This window comes from Lathyrus oleraceus, chromosome 5 (genome assembly GCF_024323335.1).
Source record: "Lathyrus oleraceus cultivar Zhongwan6 chromosome 5, CAAS_Psat_ZW6_1.0, whole genome shotgun sequence".
NCBI lineage: Eukaryota > Viridiplantae > Streptophyta > Magnoliopsida > Fabales > Fabaceae > Lathyrus > Lathyrus oleraceus.
Window position 1 is genome coordinate 481,469,503 of NC_066583.1, and position 8,899 is coordinate 481,478,401.

The following is an 8,899-nucleotide window of genomic DNA, read 5'->3' on the forward strand; positions in this document are numbered from 1 at the left end:
GCCAAGCCTCAACTTCAAAAGTCATAGGTTAACTAAAGGTCCCTAGAGTCATGAATCCCTTTTGAAAGAATGGTAATCAACGCAAAATGACTTATGTGCCAACAAAACTCCAAAAGGAATCTACTCCAGACGGGGTCTTTGTACCATCCCATCAAGGCAACTACATCCGACAAGTCAATAAAAGCTCCCAATCTATCTCAGGTGTACTATCAAAGCCTGGGCATTGGGTTTATCACTCAATAACATCATGAAACCCATCCCACAAGAGAAATACAACAGATATATCCATGACATAATATATCAAAGCAATAAAGCATGTTATAATAATAATAAGGCAAGTAAAAATAGTGAATATAAACACCCACACAAACAAGGAAACAAACAAAACTAGGCTCGACTCCTACTTGCAAAAGCAAGGAATCCCCAACAGAGTCGCCAACTGAAGCTATGTGAACAATACCTGAGCATATTTCATGCTCGAAGATACAACAAAGTCACCATCGGACTTTATTTATTCTCGAAGGAAAGGTAAACCATTGATAAAACCCGAGGGAATGGAAACGGGTAAGGAAGTCAGTTATGCAAGGGGAAGATATTAACACCCTTCACATCTGATGTACTCAACGGGAACCACTTTGATTGTTCTTTTCTTGGATGGGTGTTACATCTAAATGTTACTTACGAATGATCTGAATAAAAGGGGGAAAAAGAAAATAATAATAAGGGTGCTCGCTGAGGATTGGGGCCCTCATGCCTACGTATCCTTATAGTGAAAGGAAGTAATTGAACATGGTGTATAAATCAGATAAGTCAAAGGAAGTAGTATTTAAACCAAAATGAAATATGGCTTGTAGATGAGCATTGTAGTGTTGAAAGTGAAAGGTTTGTATGTTTCCATAGGGAAAAGGAATTGTATTTTATTGGTTATTTATGAAATTTGTGAGGAGAGTTCAATCATTGGTACTTAGAGGGAAACACGCGTCTAACCACCGACTAAGTACGACCTAAAATCAGAATACTCGGGAGTTGAGAGGACAATTACATCCTAACCACTATTTTCTCTCTCTCTCTCTCTCTCTCTCTCTCTCTCTCTCTCAGAGCACCGGATTAGACTCGTTTTATTGTTAAGTGTTTTGAAAAGGAAGTCAAGCATCAGGCCACAAGCTAGGCACAACCGACAATCCAAGTACTTGAGTGTTATGCACAAGTACATACACCCCACTTTTACCTTCCAGTTTATTGAGATTTTTTTTTGAAAAGGCACTTGACATTGGATCAAGTGTTTCAAATTTATTTGATACGAAAGGTGTGTGAGAAGGATAATGTGATAGAGATAGAGATAGAGTAGAAGTGTGAATATAATGGAATGGAAGATGAGCTACTTGATGTTGAATCAAGAACTCATGTTGTTTTGAAGTGAATTTGATTTGGGAAACACTTGACGTTGGATCGAGTGTGTTTTATTCTTTTTAAAAAGATATTTTTATCGTTTGATTTTATCTTGTTAGTTAGCATGAAATAAATAACATTAAAGGAAAGGGAAATCCTAAGCTATTACAAGTTCATGGGAATGAGGGACACTTTACCCACAATGGGGGGATGATTCAAATCAATACATGAAATAGGAAAAAATATCATACAAGTTACAAACCAATACCATACCTAAAACAATCAAGTGACCATGATAATCCTCAAACACAATCACATAATACAATGCAAATGAGAAATACAACAAAGATGCATATTCTAATGGATACACATTAGGAATTAGGTCTAGGGTTATACATTATTAAAATGAACCACAAAAAGGGAATGCTAAATGGATCAAAGTAGAATCATGCATCAAATGACTTTTAATCAATAAAAGAGTTAAATTTTAAATGGAAAATTAAATGCAAAGTTAACCACATGACCAATTGGAATTAGCATGCTATCATGGTATACAAATCCATCAAGGTGAATCAGTATTCTATGTGGACCATATTATTTTCAATGTATCTAAAATAAAATTTCAAAGTGATTAAAAACAATTAACCTAATGGATATAATTCTAATCATGTTAATATTATATTTTTAATATAAAAAGAATTTAAAATGCCATAACAAAGTATGTGAAAAATTGATAAAAAAGAGAGGGTAATGGCTGCCAAAGGTGTGAACATCAAATTAGGACGTAGGGCCATATGGAAGGCCAACTTGCAATTGCTTGGATGAGTCAGGGGGTACATGGGAAACATGGGGTAAAAAACAGAAAAGTGATGAAGGCCTAGGGCAAGTGAGCCCAGTTACATGCATGTTAGGGGAACCATTCAATATTCAGAATACAATTAAAATGAAAAAAAAATGCAAAAATGCATGCAATGAACTTCCAACACAATCAAATGTCTCAAACCTTAAACCACCCTCCTCCACCGCGCTAGAGGTCGCCTCTGGCGGCGTTGGAGTTCCAAAACAAAAATTAACACCACCATCAAACTCGTATCATCATGCACGTAATGAATCCATGGTTATTTTCAGTTGATTCTCATCTTAATGCCCAAACAGAAGAGGAATTTGTGAAGAACCCTAACGCTAAAGGTAAAATAAAATGCTCAACATGAGGAATCAAAGCCAAAGAGGTTAGGGCTTTGATTCCTCCCTTCTCAATCTACATCCTAGTAACTTTAATTGAAGCAAACAACGAAGAAAAGTGGATACTCACCGGAGAGGATGCAACTGGAACCGGAGCTCAGGTAAAACTCCTACTTCTCTTTATTCTCTTTGATTTTCCCTCATATTCTACCTTCTTCTCCTTCTCTTATCTTGATTTTGTTAAGTTTTGAGATCGTATGATTGCGAGTCGTGTTCGTGCGCAAAGTTGATTTTTGAGAGTGTGGGGATTATGATGGATGAGTGAGAGAGATCTAGAGTGTGAAGATCTCTGAATGAAGAGTCAATTGAGATGAAGGTTGAAGAATGATGAAGATGAATCTCTGAGTTTGATTGAGTGAAGGTTGATAAATGAATTTCCCCCGTTTCGAGGGAGAGTGAAGGTTGAGATTTATAGGTTGTTAGTTGCAACTGAAGTTAGTTATGCCTAGGGATGAGTGAATTCAGTTATGGTTCAGTTAGAATTAGGAATTCTGTTAGGTTTTGAGAAGCTCGAGTTTCATTAAGTTTTATGTTATGTTTAGAGTTCTGTTAAGTTGGTAGTTAACTGTTAGTTAGGATTGATAAAAATGTATGTTAGTTGGATGGTAGGAGTTAATTTTGCTGTTTGGCCTTGTGGTTGGTGAATTATTCACTACTATTTGCTAGTGTTGTTGGTGAATAGTTAAAAGGCATTGTTGTTATGAATTGTACTGCTACTACTCTGATGACTGTGCATAGCTGCTTGTGATGTTATGATTGCTGCATATGTTGCTATTGATGTGTTATGAATGTAAATGTTATGGAATTATGGCTACAACTGTTTTTTTTTTCTTCTTCTATGCTTTGATTTGTTGCATGATTGAATGCATGGATAAGTTGCTTGTACTGTTGAATGCATTGTCTTGAAATGCTTATGATGCAATGTAATTGCTTTGTTAATTGCAGCCTGCCTTGTGGTTGTGACATTTTGCTGGATGCTGGTGATTGTTGTATGATGTACTATGCCAATTAGTTTGCTTCCATTTTATATGCTTAAAATGCTTTGAATTTTGAAATGCTTGGAACTTGAACATGGATGTTAGAACGTGTATGAATTCAATGCAATGCTACTCATATGCTTGAATGTTAGGTTTTGCAATTTGGTGAAAATGCTAGCTGATATCTTGTTATTGATCTGATTGTTGCAGCCCTGTTATGGAATGTTGCATGCATGCTTTGAATTGATGTGTATATGCTTGGTAAATTGATAACATATGTTGAATGCATTGGCTTGGTTTATGTATTTGGTTTTGTTTTGTATGACATGTGATGAATGGATGAGAATGCATTGCCTATGTTTGTTTGATGCATTGTAGAATGGTGTATAACACTTGTTATGTAGCAATTCTAACATACCTATGGTGATGTATGTAGGCTTCACCCTTATGGAATCATACTAGCAAGATTGGAAATGCCATGGATGGAAATGTGGAGGTTTCTTACACATGAAGCTACCTTTGATCATGAAGTTGGAAGTGATGATGCTATCATGGAGAATCCATCAAGGAAGTTTGGATTAGGGATGACTTAGGTGGATTGACCAAAAAGTCAATAATTGACCAAAGTCAACTGTAGGTCAAACATTAGTTTTTGTGTGTAATTGCATGTATTTTTGTATGGACAATGTAGAAATGATTTTGTATGAATAAAATGAAGGTTTTATGCATGAGAAAATGCTTATGACCAATGAAACATGATTTGCATTCAAATGCCATTTCCTTCCAAAGATCCATGTTTGAAAACTTTTGAAACCATGCTAATTTATGTACTTAGGAAACCATAAATGCAATATGATATTGAGATTAATGAATAATGAAGACATCTTGAATCAATGAATTTTAATGAAAACTTAAATCATGACACATTAATGAAACATGCGACCATGTACTAGTTGTTGAAATACAAGAGACTAAAAGACATTTGAATAAACCATGTGTCTTGAAAAGCACTCTGAAGACTTTATTATATATAGAGAGATTATAACTAATTATATGATATAGTCGATGTGAGACTATTCAATATACAAATATTCTTAATATTATATTTACAAATATCAACACTCCCCCTCAAACTTGAGCATATAAGTCAAATGCACCAAGCTTGTTACATATATAATTAGTTCTGGAGCTTCACAGAGATTTTTTAAACACGTATGTCAATTGATCATTAGAGTTGACAAAGTTTGTGACGATGTCACCTGATTCAAATTTCTCTCTGACAAAGTGACAATCTATCTCAATATGTTTGGTCTTGTAAGACCCCAATTTTGACCCTAAGATCCCTCATGCAATTTCATCATAAGCATTAGCATTTGGATCATACCTTGGCATTCTCCTTCCCCCTTTTCATTGGGTTTGTTTTGGGTGAGATCACCAAGCACTTTGTGATTGTACCATACTTGTATTTTATCATTTTTACTAACCAAAACATCAAAAATATGTCTTTGTATTTGCCTAACTCTTTTGTAGGAAGGGCATGATCCCATTGATTCATCAAGTTCACATCTAGGGTTTGAGACCCTCATGACAAAGAGCACAACCATGAATTGATTCAAGAATGGCTATGAGCACCATATATGAATCCCAAGGATCTCTACATGTTATATTGATCAAGTTTTCTTCAAGAGTTTGAGGGTGATTTGCATTGGAAACCCTAGTTTGACTGGGTATCTTGAGTAACTTCTCCAACAAGTTATCTCACCAATTGATCAAATTTCTCAAGGTACACTTCAAAATTCATCATCTTATGCATATATGGTCTACCATGAGCCTATAAAGTCAAGAGAATTGAAGCTTAGCAAGTTGGTTGATGGTGGTTGGCCAGATGAATTCATCTAATCAAAACTAGGTCTCCCTAGACCCTATCTCCTACAATTTTCACCATATGAAAATGATTCCAAGAGAAAACCTACTCTAAATGACATTACAAACAACTTTCATGTTGAGACTTAGAGCTACTTTAGCTTGGAAAATCATTTTCTATGTTGAAACATTATAGGTCATTTTGTCTAAACCCTAATTTGAAAGTCAACTTTCCAAGGCCATAACTTGCTCAATATTTATGAGATGGAAGATTTATAAGTTTAACAATCAAATTCAATGTGTCTAATTCAACTTTGATGTTCAGAGTGGGAGCTAATTCAACTTTTTTGAGCATGTGATATGAGGTTACATTATAGGTCACTTTTGACCTATACCATTGATCAAGTGATTTTTCCAAACTCCAAAAATGCATAACTCTATCATTTCAAATCCAAATGACATGAAATTGATGACCATTTTGAAGGTCTTTGAGATAGCTACAACTTTGATGAAGACACTTTTCTCATTTGAAGCTCACATAAAAAGTTAAGCAAGGTGGAATATTGAGACATATGGCTTGACACTTAGAAATTTTTTGATATGTCAAAAATTTCCAAACATCCATCTCAAATTTATTCATGATACAAACTCCAAATGAAAAAGTGTTGAACATAAAAGTTATTCCTCTTGATCTCACCTTTCCAAAGAGCTCAAATTCATTCATTTTGGACAAGGAATGCATAGGCTGCGCATGGCATGAACATGGTGTCATCACTTGGCAAAGATCAAACTTCAAATCTTCATACACACTTGCCTTGCAATCCAAGTTGAATTCAGACTATCTCACACTCATTTATGGATTTATGGCAATGATTTTATGGGCCTATGCGTGCCCATGCACCTATGCATCATCAATACCAAATTTGGAAAGTGGATTTCAAGTGTGCAAAAAGCAATGGATTCAGCTATAAATAGAGCCTCATATGCTCAACATTTCACATATATTCGCGCCAGCTTTGATCCCGTACCTCTAATCCTCACATTGCATAGGATAATCCTGATAGATTCACTTGAATTTGAGTTTGAATTTCCACTAATTTGGAATTTAAAAACTCCAGGGATCCACAACTTTTTGAGCATTCAATCCTTCTTCTACAAGCAATTGGAGTGAGATCAAGCACGAGCAAGAGCAAGATCAGTTGAATCCAGACCTCCGTTGAAGGCATTTTCTAGAAATTTTGATCTCTTCGATTCTCTTTAATTCTTGCTCAATTCTATTGATTCTTTGGTTGTCTGAAGTCCTACCAATGTAGGCAAGAAGATTGAGTTGCTTAGAGGTCAAATTGAAGCAACTCAGTTCATGTACCTCAAATTTCAACTCCATGTATCTCTCAATATGCTTGGAGTTAGAGTGAATTGAGGCTAGATTCGAACTCAATGCCATTTTTACTTTGAAATCATGTCACTGTTTTTAATTTTGGTGATGGTTATGACTGAACCAGTCCGGCGAGGTTCGCCGGAGAAGACAACCGGTCTTTGGACGCCGGTGGTGTGCTGGATGGTTCTGAGCCATAAGATCCTTTTAAAATGATCTATTCCTGAGCGTTCCTTTTGAATACCATGCCTGTTGCGCGCTGACTTAAGTGCCCGATGGAACGCGTGTTTTGATCCACTTGATCTGCCACCTCAATTAATGAGGGAGATCAAGTGGTCAACTTTTTCTAATTATCTTAATTTTCATTTTAATTGCATTATTTTCAATAATTCATATTAAATTTAATATTGATCCAAAAAATATGGGAGTTTCACCAAAAATTTTCAAATATTTTTCTCTTTTATATTCTGAATTAAAATTATTTTTTGGATCATTATTATTAGTATTTTTCATGAATTAATTGATTTTGTATTTTTTTTAATTGTTTAAAAATGTTTTTAAATGTCCAAAAATTATGAAATTTTTTCTCCAAGGTCCTTTGACCTTGTTTGACCTATGATAAATCTCATGGCCATTTCTTTGGTGTTTTGATGAGGTTTTAGGAATTGGACAAACCATATTTAATTTAAATGCCTTATTTTAGTATTTTTAATTTGAATAAATGCCAATTAAATTTGTTGACCACTTGTGATGACTTGTTTGAGTTTGACTATTGTTGTTAGGCCTTGGTCAATGTTGATTTAACTTTGTTGAGTTAATATCATTGGATTTAGGGGGTTGATGGAATGTACATTCCATCTCCCAAAATGAATGAATGATATTAATTTGGTAAAAGTCCTCCTTTGACCAATTTGTGTTTTGATCCATTCCTCTCCCACTTCATCTTATTCCCCTTCTTTATGCATTCATTCCATTTGGCCTATGACATCTCAAAGTCCTAAAGCTAGTTGATTGAAAAATTGACATGAGTATGGATGAGATTAGGCCACACCTTTTGCATATTCTTTTTTGTGTGTGGTATGTTTCATGAGCATAGTTCATTATACTATGTATCTAACATGCATTAACACCAAAATTCTATTGCCCGACCTTAAATAGTTGTGACTTCTACATAAGTTCAATTACGATTGCTTAACATAGCGCTAAATTTGTGACACAAAAGGCATAAGCATTCTAGTTAGTGAGATTGTAAGTCTCCCCTCTTTCATGGTATTGTGTGGAAACTTGACCTTCTTTCCTTCCTTTGGAAGATGTTTTGGCTCAAGGATTCATGCTTGTGATAAGTGGGTTGAGTGTTCTCCAAAGAATGACTTCAAATTAAAAAGCAAAAACAAAACAATACTAACTTCTAACCTATTAACTACTAACTTTTAATTTCAAGCCCTTTACTTTAATGTCATTTAATTCTAGCTTTATTTCATTTGCCATTGTTCATATCATTCTATTTGTTTATGTTAATGCAATTTTCACTTTGTCCACTTGGACCATATTGTGTGATATATTTTGTTTGTGTATATTTTGCTTGTTTGTGTGGTCTTTGACCATTAATGTACATAATAACAACAAGAACCCTAAAAAACTTTTGTGTGGACTGTTGGCTTGATCTTGGACAAATGGACTTAGAACTTAGGCAACATTCCTATGCTAAAGAACTTGGCCAATGCCAACTTATTGAGAAACCAAGTGCTTGCAATTTGAAACTTCATCTGATACATTATTCAAGATCTCCCTAAGTTCATCTGCAACATGATTATTGTGAAGTTGTTATTTTGAACCCGTGACTTGTGAAATTCATCTGTTACATGGGCTATTTTCAAGAAGATCATGGAATAGATAAGCTTGGATGAGGCCATCTTTATTTGATGCCTTTTCTCTTCAAGATAATATAATTGTGCATTTGTGTGTTGCTTGATTCTAAAAGTCCAAGGGAATTCTGGGTTTCTATTGACATTCTTGTCTATTGGATTGCTACCCACTTGGTCATATCTTTTCA

The 8,899-nt window shown here is 34.9% G+C and overlaps 1 long non-coding RNA gene across 1 annotated transcript; it reads left to right on the top strand.

Annotated features, from left to right (window-relative positions):
* Window positions 1–2,197: 2,197 nt before the first annotated feature.
* On the top strand, window positions 2,198–4,396 carry LOC127085576 (uncharacterized). Its single transcript, XR_007789188.1, has 2 exons — window positions 2,198–2,732; window positions 4,045–4,396. It is a non-coding gene; the product is annotated as an uncharacterized LOC127085576 (long non-coding RNA).
* The last annotated feature ends 4,503 nt before the right edge of the window (window positions 4,397–8,899 follow it).